Source organism: Emys orbicularis, chromosome 7 (assembly GCF_028017835.1).
Source record: "Emys orbicularis isolate rEmyOrb1 chromosome 7, rEmyOrb1.hap1, whole genome shotgun sequence".
In the NCBI taxonomy this organism is placed as follows: domain Eukaryota; kingdom Metazoa; phylum Chordata; order Testudines; family Emydidae; genus Emys; species Emys orbicularis.
This window is the reverse complement of record NC_088689.1, coordinates 57820997-57837888: the sequence shown is the minus strand read 5'-3', so window position 1 is coordinate 57837888 and position 16892 is coordinate 57820997. Positions and strand designations below refer to the sequence as shown.

The 16892-nt window shown below is 40.3% G+C and overlaps 1 protein-coding gene across 3 annotated transcripts in view; it reads left to right on the top strand.

The window, feature by feature from the left end:
• NRG3 (neuregulin 3) overlaps nt 1–16892 on the top strand; it is a 915071-nt gene that overhangs the window by 158274 nt on the left and 739905 nt on the right. The gene's annotated exons all lie outside the window — the stretch shown is intronic.

Below are 16892 nucleotides of genomic sequence, written 5' to 3'. Positions count from 1 at the left end.
TCTTGGAAAAACGACCTGCCGCTGAATTGCCGCCGAAGAATGAAGCCGATGGCGATCGCGGCTTTTTTTTTTTTTTCTTCCCGCCGCTTGGGGCGGCAAAAACCATGGAGCCGGCCCTGCTGAGAGAGCTACTTTACAGACATGTAAGAAAAGTCCATAGCCAGTAGAGCTCTGTACTGAAAGTACCAGTAATTTATGGCTTAGACTTTGAGGATACCTAGGGTATTTTGGACATTGGATTCCCATTAATTTCAGGGAACTAGATGTCCAAATCTCTTAGGCAGCTTTGAAGATCTCAGACTAGATGTTTAACTATCTGATCTGCGTGTTCAGCTAATATTGTTATTGCCTTGAGTTTAGGTGGCTAGATATCTATATTCTATGAATTGTGCTTTTACCAACTATGGGGAAAAATCTTTAGCCTTCTACCCTTAATCAAGTCAATTGCTCTTTGTCCCCATCCCCCCCGCCCCCGGATAAATTTAATTCCCATTGAAGTTAATCGGAATTTTGTTTGCATGTTCAATGATAGTATTTGATTTTTCCCTTCTACCCCAGGCCTCTGCTAGAGAGGGATCATTTAGTTATATTGTCTCTTGAATCCTTTAATGCTATGTGATCCACATTTTTTTTTAAAAGGATAATTTATTTTCCAAAAAACTGAAGCTACTGGATTTGAAGAGCAGAACCGAATCTTGCAGTTTAATACTTGTAGAAAAGTTCTAATTATTTTTACAAGCACAACCATATTCCGGTGAAAGTGCCATCGATATGAGAGAGAGATAATTAGTGTGCCAAAACAGCAGTGACAAGTGAGAGGGTGCAGTGAAACGTTCCAACTTCCATTACAAAATAATGACCTCCTTGGCTGAGTAAAATTTTTTTAATTAAATACCAACAATTCCTAGTAATCAGTGAACCTATTAGCCATGAAATTTGATTCCCTTATCATGGACTGTTCACTTATCAAACGCAGGCAGAAATGAATGTGCATATCATTTGCAGTCTAATGTGTATAGTTTTAAAATACTATTGCAGTATTTCTGTAGCTCAGGGAAAGAGTAGCATTTATTCTTCTGCAAGTGTTGCTACCTGACTAACAAGAAGAGGTAGCTAATACTTCTGTTCCTTTTTGTCAACAATCTGATGCTTCAATGAAAAATGGATTGGCACCGATCTGTATTATGAGTCATGTCAGCTGATCATCGCTAGCAATGTGCTTTCTTCCTATCCAGTTGGATCCCTTTCATCTCCTAGTGACTTTATCAACAGGAAAACTACACATTCGGAGAATGCAGTCTGCAAAAATATTTCCAAATGCAGACAATATTTGCATGAATTGCATTACAGTCTTGTTAACAATACTTTGAAAGCCATTAATAATTGGTTGTTCTGCTTTATTAGCAAATGGAAATATAGTAACGTGGCTTTTTATGGAGCCAGAACGGTAATAAGAAAATACATTGTTGGTTTATACAATTGCGGTTTATATATTAATATTTCTAGTTTATTTTTGCTTTCTGCAAACCCAACAGGACTATTAGTAAAGGAGCCACATCTTCTAGTCCGCCTCAGAATCACTGCAAGATCTAATTGATACATGGCAGAGTTAAATTCATGAAAACCACAAGTATTTCATTTTAAATCTCTGCTGTGAGGTTTTTACATGATTCTTAAATGTTTCAGACATGAAACAGAGGAGTCCTGTGCATAAGTGGGTTGTTATAAAGCCTTTCCATTGGTTAATAGAGAAGTTTGGCCTGAGGCACATCTATGGTTGAGCAATTTTGGGCCTAATCCTATTCCCATTCCATTCAGTGGAAAATTTGACATTCACCTAGATGAGAGAAAGATTAGGTCCTTTGGACATGAAGCATATTAATTATTTTGCTTGCCTATACAGTCATTGGGTAGGTGTTAGGAGAAGCTGCAAATACACCCTGTACCTCTCCAGCTTTCCATACTATATTGGTTGATGTCACTCCAGCTTCTGGTATTGGTACCTTCAATGTGTTGTAGTCCCTTCTTCTCCGCTGACTAACCTCTTTGACCATTTGTTTTCTTACTGCTTCTTGTTCTGCACAAGAGACTTGTTTTGCCACTTCCTTGGTTTTCTTTGGTTCTCACGCTCATTTGTTTTAGCCAGGCTGGTAATTTACTCATTTAATTTGCTGTTCTAAACTATTTTTTAACCCTATGCTTTTCTGACCCCCTTGCCTAGCCACTGTGCAAACCATGCTTATTCACTGCTTTCTTTTCTCCTTCTACCTCCACACATTTCCCTTTACTTTCTGTCCTCCTTCACTCATCACCTCTTCCCCCTCTTACTCTTCTTGTTCCAGTCCACACTCTACCTTCACATGCTTCTTTGCCATCTCCTCCTTGCCTGTGGTGACATTTCCCTCAGTCCTGGCAGTCCTTGCATTTTCTTTGTCCGCACTAACCACACCTTTGCCTCCCACCAAATCCTATTCCTTTACTTCCATACATTGGGACTGGGTAGAAATGTGACTCTTTTCTCTCAGGACAGTTCTGCTTTTCCTGCTGCTTCTGCTATGCCCATGTGTTTAACTCCTTCTCCTGGCACTTACAGAACCCTGGATCTCCCTGTCTCACTCAGCCTCTGCAGCTGTGCAATATTATGGTGGCTTTTCATTATTACACATGCCACACCTCAAATCATTCCCAGGGGACCGTGGTGAGACATTGGACTCCTCCTCTCCCATTTCTGCTGATTCCAGGTCTTTTACACTGACCTCTGGCTCCTTTACTTTGCAATGCAAACAGTCTCCCTATTCTCAAAAAGCTTCCCTTCCACCATAAGCTTTCCCTTGACCTCTTCAACTATTGCCACAACTCTGCTGTTCTCTTCAACTCTAAACTCAATTAACATGACAAATAACTGTTGCCTGGAGTACCACTCCTCCAAAATGGTTTCCACACTCTTCACATCACTGAACCACTTTCACTAATGCTTCTAATGACCTTTTCTTGGCCATATCCTAAGGTTGTACTCCTCTCTACTGTGTCTGTTTGGCTTTAGATGGTGAACTCCTTAACACAGGCATCTACCTCCTTTTCTCGTCAGAAAGCACCTAGCACATTGTGGGCACAACTGAAAATAAATAATGTTAACAATTTTCTCCTTTGTTTGGTTACAGTGCATTCTGCAATACACAGAACCCATGTATATTTATATTATCAAGGTTCTTTTGCAGAAAACTGCAGAATGCAACAAAAACAAAGCAAACAAACAAAAAGTTTCTCTCCAGCCACTCCATCCCAAGCACTGCTCCTGGCATAGAGGATGGGTTGTATGCTGCACTCCCAATTTTTCACAGCCATTTTAGCCAGAACATGAGTTAAAGCCTCAAAACTGATCTAACTTATCTCAAGGTCCAGACAGGCTCCGAAACAGCCTGAAATTATTAAAAATCTGAAGGTGCTTACATTTACTTTTGACACCTCCTTCCATAGCAATGGAAAATCAGGCCCATTGTTTGCAAATGTGGTCTATGTATCTTGTGTCTGTTAGGATTTGTTTTCTGTGTATTTTGCCTTTACGTGGTGAGAAAAGTCCCGTTCCCAGGTAGAAAGGCAGCTACCAATTGAGAGTCAGAGTCAGCTTGCTAGAGAAGAGAGAGACATGCTCATTGTGAGCTCTGGGGTGGAATCCAACTTTTCTCCTTGCTTCTTTTTGTGGTGGGAAAATTCCTCTAGCATTGCTCTCTGCCTCAGACTCCTACATGATTTAGAACGCCTGCATCGCATTTAGCACCTGTTTGCTTAAAGAAAGGGGGCTTGATCTAGAGATGCAGCATCATCAATTCAAAAATGGTAGTTTGCTGTTCTAATTGACAAAGAAAAAAATACTGCAACTTGGTATCTAAGTGCAAGACAGGAATTTCTTAACTAGAACGCAGTTTGCATGGGGAATGTTGCCTGCCTTCTTCTGGGTGAATGACTTTTATTTTGTTTTTCATAGCTAGCTTATTAGAGTAATTAAGGAGGAGCCTTGAGAACTAGACATCTCTTCTCATTTTTCAGCTTTGCTTTGTTTTAAGTATCAAGGGAGAATGGATTCTAGGTCAAAAGCATATGTTGAATAAAATTACAGAGAAGAAAAAAATCATCTTGTATGGTAATTACATTCATGAATGTCCACTGATGCCTAATGACAACCATTGAAAAACATTCTATTTGGAGAGAGTTCTGCTGTATGTAAGATATATGATATGTAATCCTTCCCTACCTTCTGTATGTTTTATTATTCAATATTAAATTTCATTTACAGGATCTTTGTTGTTAAGAATGCAGCTATTCTCTCAGTCCTTAGCCTTGTTCATTATGATTAAATTAACCTGCTGTGAAGTCACAATATGAAATTGTACTCACTATAAGCCCCATACAAGGGGTGTCTGATGGTGATATCAGAGGCTATGCAGCTACTTGGAGTGTTTGTACTATAGAAAAAGTCTCTGTTATCTTGTTGGCATTAGCTCTTGGTTGAGCTAGATGAGGGCTCTCAGGTCCATGTTGAGACAGTTCTAGTCACCCCATCACACATAGGAGGCTGTACAGCCCTGAGTTGGATTTCATCTCCCTACCAGCTTTGCGCTTCACTTCCATATGGCCCGATCCAAAGCCCAATGAAGCCAATGGTTGTCTTTCCATTGACTTCAGTGAGCTTTGGGTCACACTCAGAAAACCTAAATACATAGCTTTCTGGAGGTGGAGTGGATTTCACTCTGAGTTTAGGTCATGATTCAAAAGTTTCTTAAATGTGTGCCTAATGTTAACAACATGAATAGTGTCAAAGAAGTCATTGATCTCAATGGGACATGCCAAAATATTTTGCTGAATCAGGGCCGTAGCAAATAGCTAATTGAAAATCTCATGTGCATTTTCAGTTTGCAATTCTCTGACTTTCATATGTTAGTTAAATCAAAACCAATCTTCTCCAGAAAACTCAAACTCTTCCTGATATCGCTAATTCCATGCCATATTTCACTTTAGAATTCCAAGCTTTTTGTCTATAAAAAGGTGGTGGTAGTGGTGGTTATTGTTTTTTATAATGGGGAAAATATACTTTTTTTTACTCTTACTCAAAAACGGTTAAACTGGTTTGTTGAAAGTTTCCAATTCACCTTTAAGCAGATACTAATCCTGGAAATTTTTGATTGTTAAGTTGAAGATTCAGAAAATTATGAGTCACGGAAAAGAGTGGGTTAGAACGGAAACTTTTATGGAACTGTAGATATTGGCATTGCTGCAGCTTAGGCCTGGTCTACACTGGGGGGATATACTTACCGCGGTTTCTTCACTGCAGTAAGTTGCTCTCCCGTCGACTCCTCTTGTGCCTCTCGCCCTGATGGGAGAGTGCTTGGCGGTCAATTTATCGGGTCTAGTCTAAACACGATAAATCGACCCCCGCCGGATCGATCGTTGCCCGTCGATCCAGTGGGTAATGTAGACGAGCCCTTACCCTACTATTATGTATCACCATATTAACATTACATAAGACTGAATCAACTGAAGATAACTTGTGGTAACTTGAACACACCATACTAGTAAATTTTTCTTAGTAGAAACTCCCTGAAACTGTTAGTAGAATTACTGCTGGGCTTAAATGTGATTGAGGGTATATTATTCCTTATTATATAGTATTCTATTTTCACCCTCTGAGTAATCCTTCTGTTTTTATATTTAAATTATTTTTCCCCAAGGATGGTGTGTTGATGACAGGGAAGTATAGTAATATTGGACCATATTAAGTCCTAACAGGAAAATTAGAGCTGCAACTAATGAAGTCCCCAATGTAGCTTATACATTTCTGATGAATACCACCAATTTGAATTTATGGCACTGTTTAATATAATAAATCTACTCTCTTTATGAATACTAATCTTGAATGGCTAAGAATGGTCTGGAAATGCAGCGCTGAAAACGGTAAGTACAGCAGTAAATAAGGTTAACTTGTCCTTTGTGCTTTGATTAGTGATATTGATCAAAACCTCTTCAATGTTGTGGGTTGCATAGACTTGCATTTACCACATCTAAGAGTTGAAATGGTTATGGTGATGTTTGCAATATACATAGAATCAGGAATTCACACAAATACCATAAACAATACATTTTTGCCATTTATTATTTTTAAAGGTTAGCACTCCATATTGAGTGTAATGGATACATGATTTATAAATTAACAGTTCCCTTAAAGAACAATATTAGAGAATGATGGAAATACCCTTAAACAGTGCGTAATGTGTGCCAGGGCTTGCCAGGGCTGAGCCCTGGCACCTCTAGGCTTGGCAATTCATAGCCCCAGGACCTCTTTCATTACAAATTAAGCACTGCCCTTAAATATCAGGACACTGGATATTAAGGAATATGGAGCTTATGTATGGAGAAAACAGCAGGAATGTTTGAAAATTTTTAATTTACACTTCAGAAATGCATGGATTTTACTACTTCTTTTTTTTTCTAAAAAACTTGTGCCTTTTGGTGAAAAATTTGGTGATATTCATATTTTAGCTCCCTGTCCATATCACTAGAAATTGATTTGCTATTCATTATCCTTTCCTATTGTGAATCTTAGGTTTCTCATAGTTGGGCCAAAGTGTGAAAAATAAATCTAAATGTTGAAAAATACCTTGGCGACAAGGAACAGCGTGGAAAGAAATTGAAAATAACTCTAGCTGAAAATGTGTAAACACGCTGCTAACAAAATTCATACTGCATTAGACTAAGCTACATTTGGAATGACTATCCTTTATTCCTCAAGGCCACTAAATCCTAAGGACAAAATGGTGATTTGGCTTCTGACATGAAGTCATCAAACTTCAATATCAGTGATTGATTTCATCATCTTTTGGGGAAAGATTTAGAAAAAGCTAGAGTCCAGATCCTGATTTTAGGATCCTAGATCAGTGGCCTGAGTTTCAAACATTCTGGACACCCAGCAGCTCCAACTTACCCAAGTAGGAGCTGCTGAGTACTTAGCACTATGTAAATATAGCCCACTTATTTAGTTTTGTAAAGAAGGATGTTCAAGAGGCATGACACACTAGGGACAGGTGGGTAGACATCACCACACCTGGGAAGAGCTCACAGTCTAAATACTAAACGAGTACTTAGATACATGATTAAGAGCCAACACATTTTAGAAGATGGATGTGGGCTAGAGGGGGAGCAAACACAATTCAAAGGAGAAAAAACATGTTTTGACATAGTTGTTTTACCTTTTATCATCTTCCAATCTATGCAGCTAAATCAATGGAGACATTTTTTTCTTATGATAAATATTACCAAGGATATTTGAGTACTGTAAGGACAGGCTGTATCTGAATTTAGGTCTGAGTGACCTTGGTTGGTCACATGTATAACAAGAGTTACCTTTTCTAAGAGATGCTTAAAGCAGCTTTCTGTATGTAGGCAAAGAGTTAGTAGGATAAAGGCTATATGCTTGTTCTAGCAACTACCCCACTTCTTAGTGTCATAATAAACTCAGTGTCATGAAAATGTGTGGAAGTAAGTGAATGTATGGCTTTGACTAAGTCCTGAATTATATTTAAACAAGCAAGACATTTGAGTCTGGAGCCTACAGCAGAAACTTGCCTTTCATTTCATATCACATGACAACTTCTTGTGTCCTGTTTTCAAGAGATGTATGTTTACAGTTTGTAACAAATCAGGTTACAATACCACCACCCTTCGATGTAGATCCAAGACCAAGGTGTCAAGTCATTGGTTTCTGCTAACCTATACGCTGGAACCCCTAATTGAACAAAAGTATCCTTTGGGCTGGGTAGAGGAATCATTGAATGCTACAAAAGATGCCTACCATGTGGAAAAAGGCAGTGGGGGGACTCTATCGCACCAACAAGATACCTGAAGCTATACCTTGCTCTATTCCATGGACTAACCAGACAGAGAAGGAGATGTGAAGAAGAATGCCGAAACCAACTAAGCCAAGCCTGAGGTGTAACTGAGAAAGAGGTATAGATCAAAGTCCCACTGCACACAGAACCACAGATCACATCTTACCAAGAAAGATAGTAGTAAATATCAACTATAAGTCTGAGATAGGACCATCCCTTGAGTTAGAGGCTTTAAAGAGAAGAAGGTCTGAAGATCCTTTTGTAGAGCAATCTGAAAATGTGTGAACCATACCAATGCCAACTGGAGTTTTTGCTCACACAGGTCTCTCTCTCTCTCTCTCTCTCTCTCTCTCTCTCTCTCTTTGTGTATTACTTACTATTCCTTGAAGTAGACATGAAACTCTCAAGTCTGGTATTGAAACAGTAAGGGATCCCTGGATTAAATCAATGTTCTAAAGCTGCTATAAGTCTGGAGTTTTAGAAATCATCTTGTTTGTTCCAGATTGTCAGAAAACTACAGACATTGTATAACCTGGGAAGGGAAATATATTAGACAAACCAAGCTTAGTATCATCTTCATGAACAGCAAATCTTAATGGGAGAAGCTACCAGGAAATCAAGCTTACTGCCAAAAGGAAGCTACCAGGAAATCATTTTGTGAGTTGTAATTCCTTAAAATCAAGATGAAGTAAAAGCTTCTGCTTTCAGCAGACTTTGAGTTAAATTAATCAAGTTAAAGGAAAATCGATTCTCCCATCAACCTTTCTGTAAAACCTTAAGAAGGATTGTTTTTCTTAACTTACTCAGTATGATTTAATTACTAATTGTAGTAAGTGGCGAGCCAGAAAAATCAAACCATTGACTTACTCATTGTATTCCAACTGCAATATCAATATGACCATTATAATGTATTTCCTAGCTAGTGGCATATTTCACTTAAACTTAAATTTGGTTTATAACTACAGTACCTGCTTAATCTTCTAATAAATGTATAAAAAAACCCACAATGAACTGGTTTATTTCCCAGATCTTTAACACAAAGTAATCTACATAGAAGAAAAAAGTAAAATCCTTAACAGTCATTTCTGGTCCCATTCTATATTTCAGTAACTTAAAATATAGCTCTATTATTCCTACAACTCCATTCAGCACAAGAAAAGAATACAGATTGCTAGGGAGATTAGAAACATTTTCTAACCTAACAAAATGAGAGTCAACTTTAAAAACTGCAAACTGATACATCTGGGGGAAAATAATGTGAAACACATACTTCCTGGCAGGGAGAAATATAGGAAGCTGTAAAGCTGAATGATACAATTGGACAGCATATTAGATATGAGACTGCAGTACAAAAATCAGCATAAAAAGGCCAATATAATTTGGGTTAGTCTGCTGCATACCAGTTTGAGTCAACTACACCTGGAACATTGTATTAACTTCTGGGCACTGCACCAACAGAAAGATATTGACAATTTGGAAGGTGTTATGAGAAGAGCAACAAAAGGAACAGAAGTACGGACGGACTGATTTATGATGAACAACCAAAAACTAATCTATATAATATGAGAGAAGTTTTAAAATGTTTGGCGCAGGTCCTATCTTTTTGTTATGTGTTTATACAACACCTAACACAGTAGACTCCTGGTCCATGACTGGGGCTGTTGGATTCTATCAAAGTATATATAATAACAATAAGAGCATAACGACAAAGAAAGAACAAAGGTAGTCAGATTGTTAGGGGAGTGATAGGTCAACATAGCTTTCTACAAACAGTGGAAGGGTGTAATGCCAAGGGAGTATTTTATATGGAGGTATAACTACAAATAATGTGATGAAATTAAGAGGGGGGAAACACTAGGCTGAATATCAAGAAATGCTTCCAGAAAGGGAGAGGTGTTAGGCTGTTTGATAATCTCCCTAGGATAGTGATGTACTTCCCATGATCTCTTACGATATTTAAGATGCAAAACATTTTCTGTACGGAATAATCATGCATAGATATGGAGATGGATCTGTATCATTTAACACCCTTTCCAGCCCAAACATTTATGATAACATAATAAGTAAAATCACTACCACTGTTTGTCCTCCTATACCACATGGTCGATCTTCCTGTCCATCATCATATACTTGGTAGTAGAAAAAAATTGTTACTTGTACTGATTCCATAGTGCTGAGAGGCACCTTCTATATTGCTAACTCCAAAATACGTAGGGTGACCAGATTACATGAACAAAATATCGGGACACATGGGGGGGGGCAGGTCCGGAGCCGAGCCGGAGCACTGCTGAAGCAAAAAAAAAAAAAAAGCCAAGCTGGAGAATATTGGGACAAATGGCGTCCCGACCATACATCTGTCGGGACGTGAGACAAACGACTGAATATCAGGACGGTCCCAATTTTATCGGGACATCTGGTCACCCTAAATATATGCTTCACCTGATTCATTAAGAAAAAATGTCAAATATAGGTGAATACTGGCACATGAAAGGATTTTAGTTGAGTACAGTTAGAAAAACCCAAGATCAAAGATGCAGTTACTGCATATTCAGCTCTCAGAAATGCTGTAGTGCTTACACATGTGTATGAAAGGGACAAAATGACAATACGACACAAAACAGAGTAGTAAAAAATACATGTTCTCCTTTTTAATTACTACATATTATATATATATATATATAACCAAGAAAAACTGAAAAACTATAAAACTTGGCTATAAAATAAGCCTTAGAAATTTGGGTAGCAGGGAGAAGGGAAATCACCTTAGTGTCTGGCTAGAACTGCAATTACCTTTCAACATTCAGCCTTACTCTTTCAGGCTGTGAACATCATCCTCGGATGCAATGAGAGAATTGGTTTCAACTTTTTGGACTTTTTTAAAAAGGATTTTCTAAGAACATAAGAATGGCCATACTGGGTTACACCAATGGTCCATCTAGCCCAGTATCCTGTCTTCTGACAGTGGCCAGTACCAGGTGCCCCAGAGGGAATGAACAGAACAGGCAATCATCAAGTGATCCATTCCCTGTCGCCCATTCCCAGCTTCTGGCAAACAGAGGCTAGGGACCCTTCAGAGCATGGTTTTGCATCCCTCACCATCCTGGTTAAAGGTCATTTATGGACCTATCCTCCATGAATTTATCTAGGGGTGGTTTTTTTTTGAACCCTGTTATAGTCTTGGCCTTTACAACATCCTCTGGCAAAGAGTTCCACAGGTTGACTGTGTATTGTTGACTGTGTAAAGAAATACTTCCTTTTGTTTGCTTTAAACCTGCTGCCTATTAATTTCATTTGGTGACCCCTAGTTCTTGTGTTATGAGAAGGAGTAAATAACGCTTCCTTATGTACTTTCTCCACACCAGTCATGATTTTATAGGTCTCTATCATATCCCCTGTCCCTTAGTCACCTCTTTTCCAATCTGAAAATCCCCAGTCTTGTTAATCTCTCCTCATATGGAAGCTGTTCCATACCCCTAATCATTTTTGTTGCCCTTTTCTGAACCTTTTCCAAGTGCAATATATCTTTTTTGCGACCACATCTGCATGCAGTATTCAAGATGTGTGTACACAACGGATTTATGGAGCGGCAGTATGATATTTTCTGTTGTATTATCTAACCCTTTCCTAATGATTCTCCTAATATCCTAATATTTTGTTAGCTTTTTTGACTGATTCTGCATGTTGAATGATTCAGAGAACTATACACAGTGACTCCAAGATCTCTTTCTTGAGTAGTAACAGCTAATTTATACCCACCATTTTATATGGATAGCTGGGATTATGTTTTCCAATATGCATTATGTTACATTTATCAACATTTAATTTCATCTACCATTTTGTTGACCGATCACCCAGTTTTGTGAGGTCCTTTTGTAACTCTTCACAGTCTGCTTTGGAATTAACTATCTTGAGTAGATTTGTACCAGCTACAAATTTTGCCACCTCATTGTTTTCCCTTTTTCCAGATCATTTATGAATATGTTGAATAGGACTGGTCCCAGTACAGACCCCTGGAGGACACCACTATTTACCTCTCTCCAGTGTGAAAACTGAGCATTTATTCCTACCCTTTATTTCCCCTCTTTTAATAAGTTACTGATCCATGAGAGGAACTTCCCTCTTATACCATGACAGCTTACTTTGCTTAAGAGCCTTTGCTGAGCGACCTTGGCAAAGACTTTCTGAAAATCTAAGTATACTATATCCACTGGATCCCCCTTGTCCTCATGCTTGTTGACCCCCTCAAATAATTCTAATAGATTGGTGAGGCATGATTTCCCTTTACAAAAAAAAAATGTTGACTCTTCCTCAACAAATGGTGTTCCTCTATGTCTATGTTAATTCTGTTCTTTACTATAGTTTCAACCAGTTTACCTGGTACTGAACTAGGCTTACTGACCTGTAATTGCTGGGATCACCTTTTTTAAAAATTGGTGTCACATTAACTATCCTCCAGTCATCTGGTACAGAAGCTGATTTAAATGTTAGGTTATATACCACAGTTAGTAGTTCTTCAAGTTCACATTTGAGTTCCTTCAGAACTCTTGGGTGAATACAATCCTATCCTGCTGACTTATTACTGTTTAATTTATTTTATCAATTTGTTCACATTCCAACTCTAATGACACCTCAATCTAGGACAGTTCCTTAGGTTTGTCACCTAAAAAGAATGGCTCAGGTTTGGGAATCTCCCTCACATCCGCAGCAGGATTCCCTCTAAGCTGCACACCTGTGCAGCCGTGCAACAGTCCATCAAGGGCCGTGCACTTGATTATTACAGATGCTCACATCCTCAGCAATGGCGACTTGCAGTGGCTCTGGAACATTTTTAATAGTGAGGGTGCTGAAAGCCAGCTCCCTTATGTTACCTATCAGCTCTGTGTTCTTGGGGAACCAGGGCACAGTACCCAGCCTGTCTGACTCATGAAAGATGTCCCCTCCCCTCTCCCCCCCCCCAGCCTCTGGACAAGGGTGACAGGATTAAGGAAAATCCCCTAGCCTCATTTGCATCAGAGATGGGAGAGGGAGACATCTCTATTAGCATACAGAATGGAGAACAAATATTCCAACACAAGAACCACACTGAACTATGGGACCAGAAAAGCAGGGAAGCACCGCATGAATGGGGGTTCTCTGCTCCAGCTGTTAATGAATCCATGCCTGCACACACCCAGCTCAGTAGTTATCACACCAATTCTAGTAATAAATCCTTTATTGGTATCCAAAATACTGAAGGTGCCTAATTGCATTGTGAGATTCCTCGAAGGAACACGGCCCATAGCCAGGAATAATCAGTTCCTATTGTCTAGCCTGAACAAAACAACTTTGGTATACTCCCTTGAGCCATCAGTTTACCCACAAACTAATCTAGTGTTCTCCCTTGAACGATTGTTCTTTCCCTACAAAAACCCCTACCCATGCTCAAATAAGTGCTCTGATGCCTGGATTCAAAATCTGCATCAGTTCCATTGGGACTTTATCTTCCCCTGATTGATTGTGCTGGGGGCTCTGCCTGTCTCCAGCACTCCGGACCCTCAGCTGCCACCACCACCTGGGAACCCTGATCGATTCAAGCTTCAAGGAGTGGTGAGAACCCAGCTCTCTCTCTCTCTCTCCCCCTCTCTCTCTCTAGGTATAGCCTTCTGACCCTGACTTGTGTGATCAGTTATAGTTTTCTAAACCGGACTTTTGTAATCTAATTTAAGTTAGATTTAATATTATAAGTGTTTTGTTTGTTTGGCTCCCCTTGTATGGTTATTACCTGGCAATAAATAACTTTCATGGTTAAGCTGATTGCTTCTCTCTCTCTCTCTTTGCAGCAACGCTGCTCATACCTAAGCTAAAGATCCCTGCAGCGCCCAAAAATCCTGTGGGGTTTGCTCATCAAGTGGGTACTACCAGAACAATTGTAATGTGAAAGTGGGGATAAGGACGTGCCGAACCTGGGGCCTATGAGGGTGGCAGCTTGGAAGTGCTGTTCGACCCAGCTTGCTCACGCGTACTCAGGCGTGTGAGGCTGACAGTTTGGAGGTGCTGTTCAACCCAGCCTGCTCAGGCGTACTCAGGCATATGAGGGTGACAGTTTGGAGGTGCTGTTCGACCCAGCCTACTGAGTTTAGGGACATATGAGGGGTCATCTTGAGAGTGCTGATTAATCCAGTCCTCTCAGATGCTCTCTGTTGTGTGTGTGTGTGTGTGTGTGTGTGTGTGTGTGTGTGTGTGTATTCGTCTGATTCTGGGGCTGGGAGAACCCAGCCCTGGGAAACCTAGGTCCTGCAGGATAGCTCTATTGGGAGGGAACTTGCAGAAGGGAGAAGTAGAGCTCCATATGAGAACACAAGTGACACAAGCAGTACATTGATAGAATTACAGAAACCCCCCCTTTCCCAGAAGAGTAAACCTAATAAATGGGCAAATCTAGTAACACTTACCCCTGTCCATGCCCCCCCAGAGCTGAGGCTGGGAGCAGGGCCATGTCTCTAGGAGGGGGGAACCCAGACAGGGGTAAGGGGGCCAAGGCTAGGGCCACAGCTAAGGCTGGGGCCACAGCTGGGGCTGGGTGCGGGGCCAGGAGTGGAGACCCGGGTGTGGGGTCGGGGGGATGGGGCCCTGGGGGCCAGTGGCCGGGAACCACGCATGCGGGGCCAGGAGCAGAGCATGGACACAGAGCAGGCAGCTGCTGCCCCCCACCTTCCCCTTTGTACCCACTGCCCTCCACCTTCCCTTCAGTACCTGCTGCCCCTACCTTCCCTGCTACCCCCTGCATCCACTGCCCCTACCTGTGTCCTCTGCCCCCCTCCTTCCCCTCTGTAATCATTGCCAGTTGCCTCACCTGGACCCTCTGCTCCCCTCCACCATCCTCTCTATAATCACTGCCCCCACTTGTAGTCCTTGCGGCCACCCTTCCTCACTGTAACCGTTGCCCCCACCTGGACCCTCTGCTCCATCGTCTCTGTTTTCCCACTCGTCTCTTTCCCACTGCCCTCCATACCTTCCTTGCGGCCCCCCATCTTTCTCTCTATCCCCACTATCCCCATTTGTACTCTCCCCACTGCCCCCTCCACCTTTCTGTCCATACTCACTGCCCCAACCTGTACCTTTCTCGCTGTTGTCCTCCTTCCTCTCTGATTGCCCATACTTTCCTCTTTGTACCCTCTTCCTCCTCCGTTCCCTAGGGCCCCCAATGTCTTCCTTTCTGCCCCCATGTCATTCCCTTCTGTCCTACCACCTGGTTACTCCACTTGTCCCCAATTGCCTTCCATTCTGCTCTTACTTGTCCCCCAAAGATTTCACCCTCTCACCATATCTTTCTGTCTCCCTCCTGTCTGCAGAGCTTTTTTCTCTATGTAAACTACTGTCTGCTCCTCATTCCTCAAACGTAAAGACCGATGCAAATAATTCATTTAGTTTCTCCGCAATGGCCTTACCTTCCTTGAGTGCTCCTTTAGCATCTGGATTATCCAGTGGGTCAACTGGTGGTTTAACAGGCTTCCTGCTTCAGAGGTACTTAATATATTTTTTTGGTCTGTCTCTCTTCTGTCTTGTTTCATGTTAGTTGAAAGCATCCCAAAGGGAGATCTGGTGTTCAGTCAGCAAATTACTTTATTGAGGTCTCTGCTTTAAACCAAGGACATATTGTTGGTGGCAATACTGTTGGAACTGAATTAAAATTTCATTTAATACAATGTGATGCAGAGGATTAGTAGGAAGTTGGATTTCTTATTTTAAGCCTGCCAACATTCAACACTTGTGATTTTCTTTGACTATCACTTTGTGAATTTCACTTGACATATGGCAGGGGGTTTAGGGAGCTAGGTTTGCATACAAGCAGGCAGTATTGATATGCAAAATAAAAGAAAAATCAAATTTCTATTCTAGATCATTGTAGTGAATTTGTTTAACATTAACTTATCACAGTAGGCAAGTAAGTAAATTCCCCTTTTATGTCTGTTTCACTTTTCTGAAAGATGACTTGAAACACACTGACACGGTTAAAAAGAGCATTAATTTTATTTTGTGTGCTATGCCTTTTGGGGCTGGCACAAAGAGTCCAAACCATGTTGCATGTCTCTATCTGTCTAGTATAGTCTGCATTAACTGGATCAATAAGGAAATCCATCCTTTGGGGGTTTATGCTTTTCCCCCTAAATAATTGACAATACAAAACACTTGATTTTCTTTTCTAACCTGCAAGTCCTTTTGCTGTGATTTTTTTATGTCAGTCATTTTATAGGACACATGATTTCTATCATTACAAAAACATAAAAGGCCAAATGCGGCTTTCATTTCTGTACTAACATTGATGCAGGTCCACTGAAGTGTAAGGAGTAGTCTAAAAAACAGCAATATAACTGGGAGCAGAATTAGTTCCTCTACCAACTGAGATACTATGATAATACACAGAGAATGCTGGATAAAGTTATTTTTCCAAATGTGTAACTTTCTTATTAATATACACCACTGATATACTAATATACTGATTGGCAGTCAGATAAAGTAGAGATGCTCTTGACTCGCTAGTTTCCTATTTTTGAAGTGTATGGTGGTTCTGAGCCATATATGAATAAAAAAATCCATCATGAATAAATAAACTTTATTATTATTTTTTTTAAATAGAAACTTGAAACAAGATAGGAATAGAACTGAGATATGTGTGTCACAAGGTTTAGGCTGCAGTTTACTGCAAAGTACAAAACCTGTAAAAATAAGGGTTCATAATGGCAACTTTTCACAGCCTCAACTCAAGCAGCACAAACAGACCACTACCTAAAGGATATCATTGTACCTGCCCCTCTAATTATATTCTTTATTACTGTAATTACCCTCATTGAAACACCCCAGGGATGATCCTCTTCTTCTTTACACCAGTTTTACACTGGCTTAGCTCCCCTGAGTTCAAGTGCAATTACTTAGATTTGTACTGCTATAAGTGAGAGGTGACTCAGGCATTGTCCCTTTCTAACATAGAAAATACTTGAGCCTGATTCTGGTTTCATTGCACTTTATAGAACT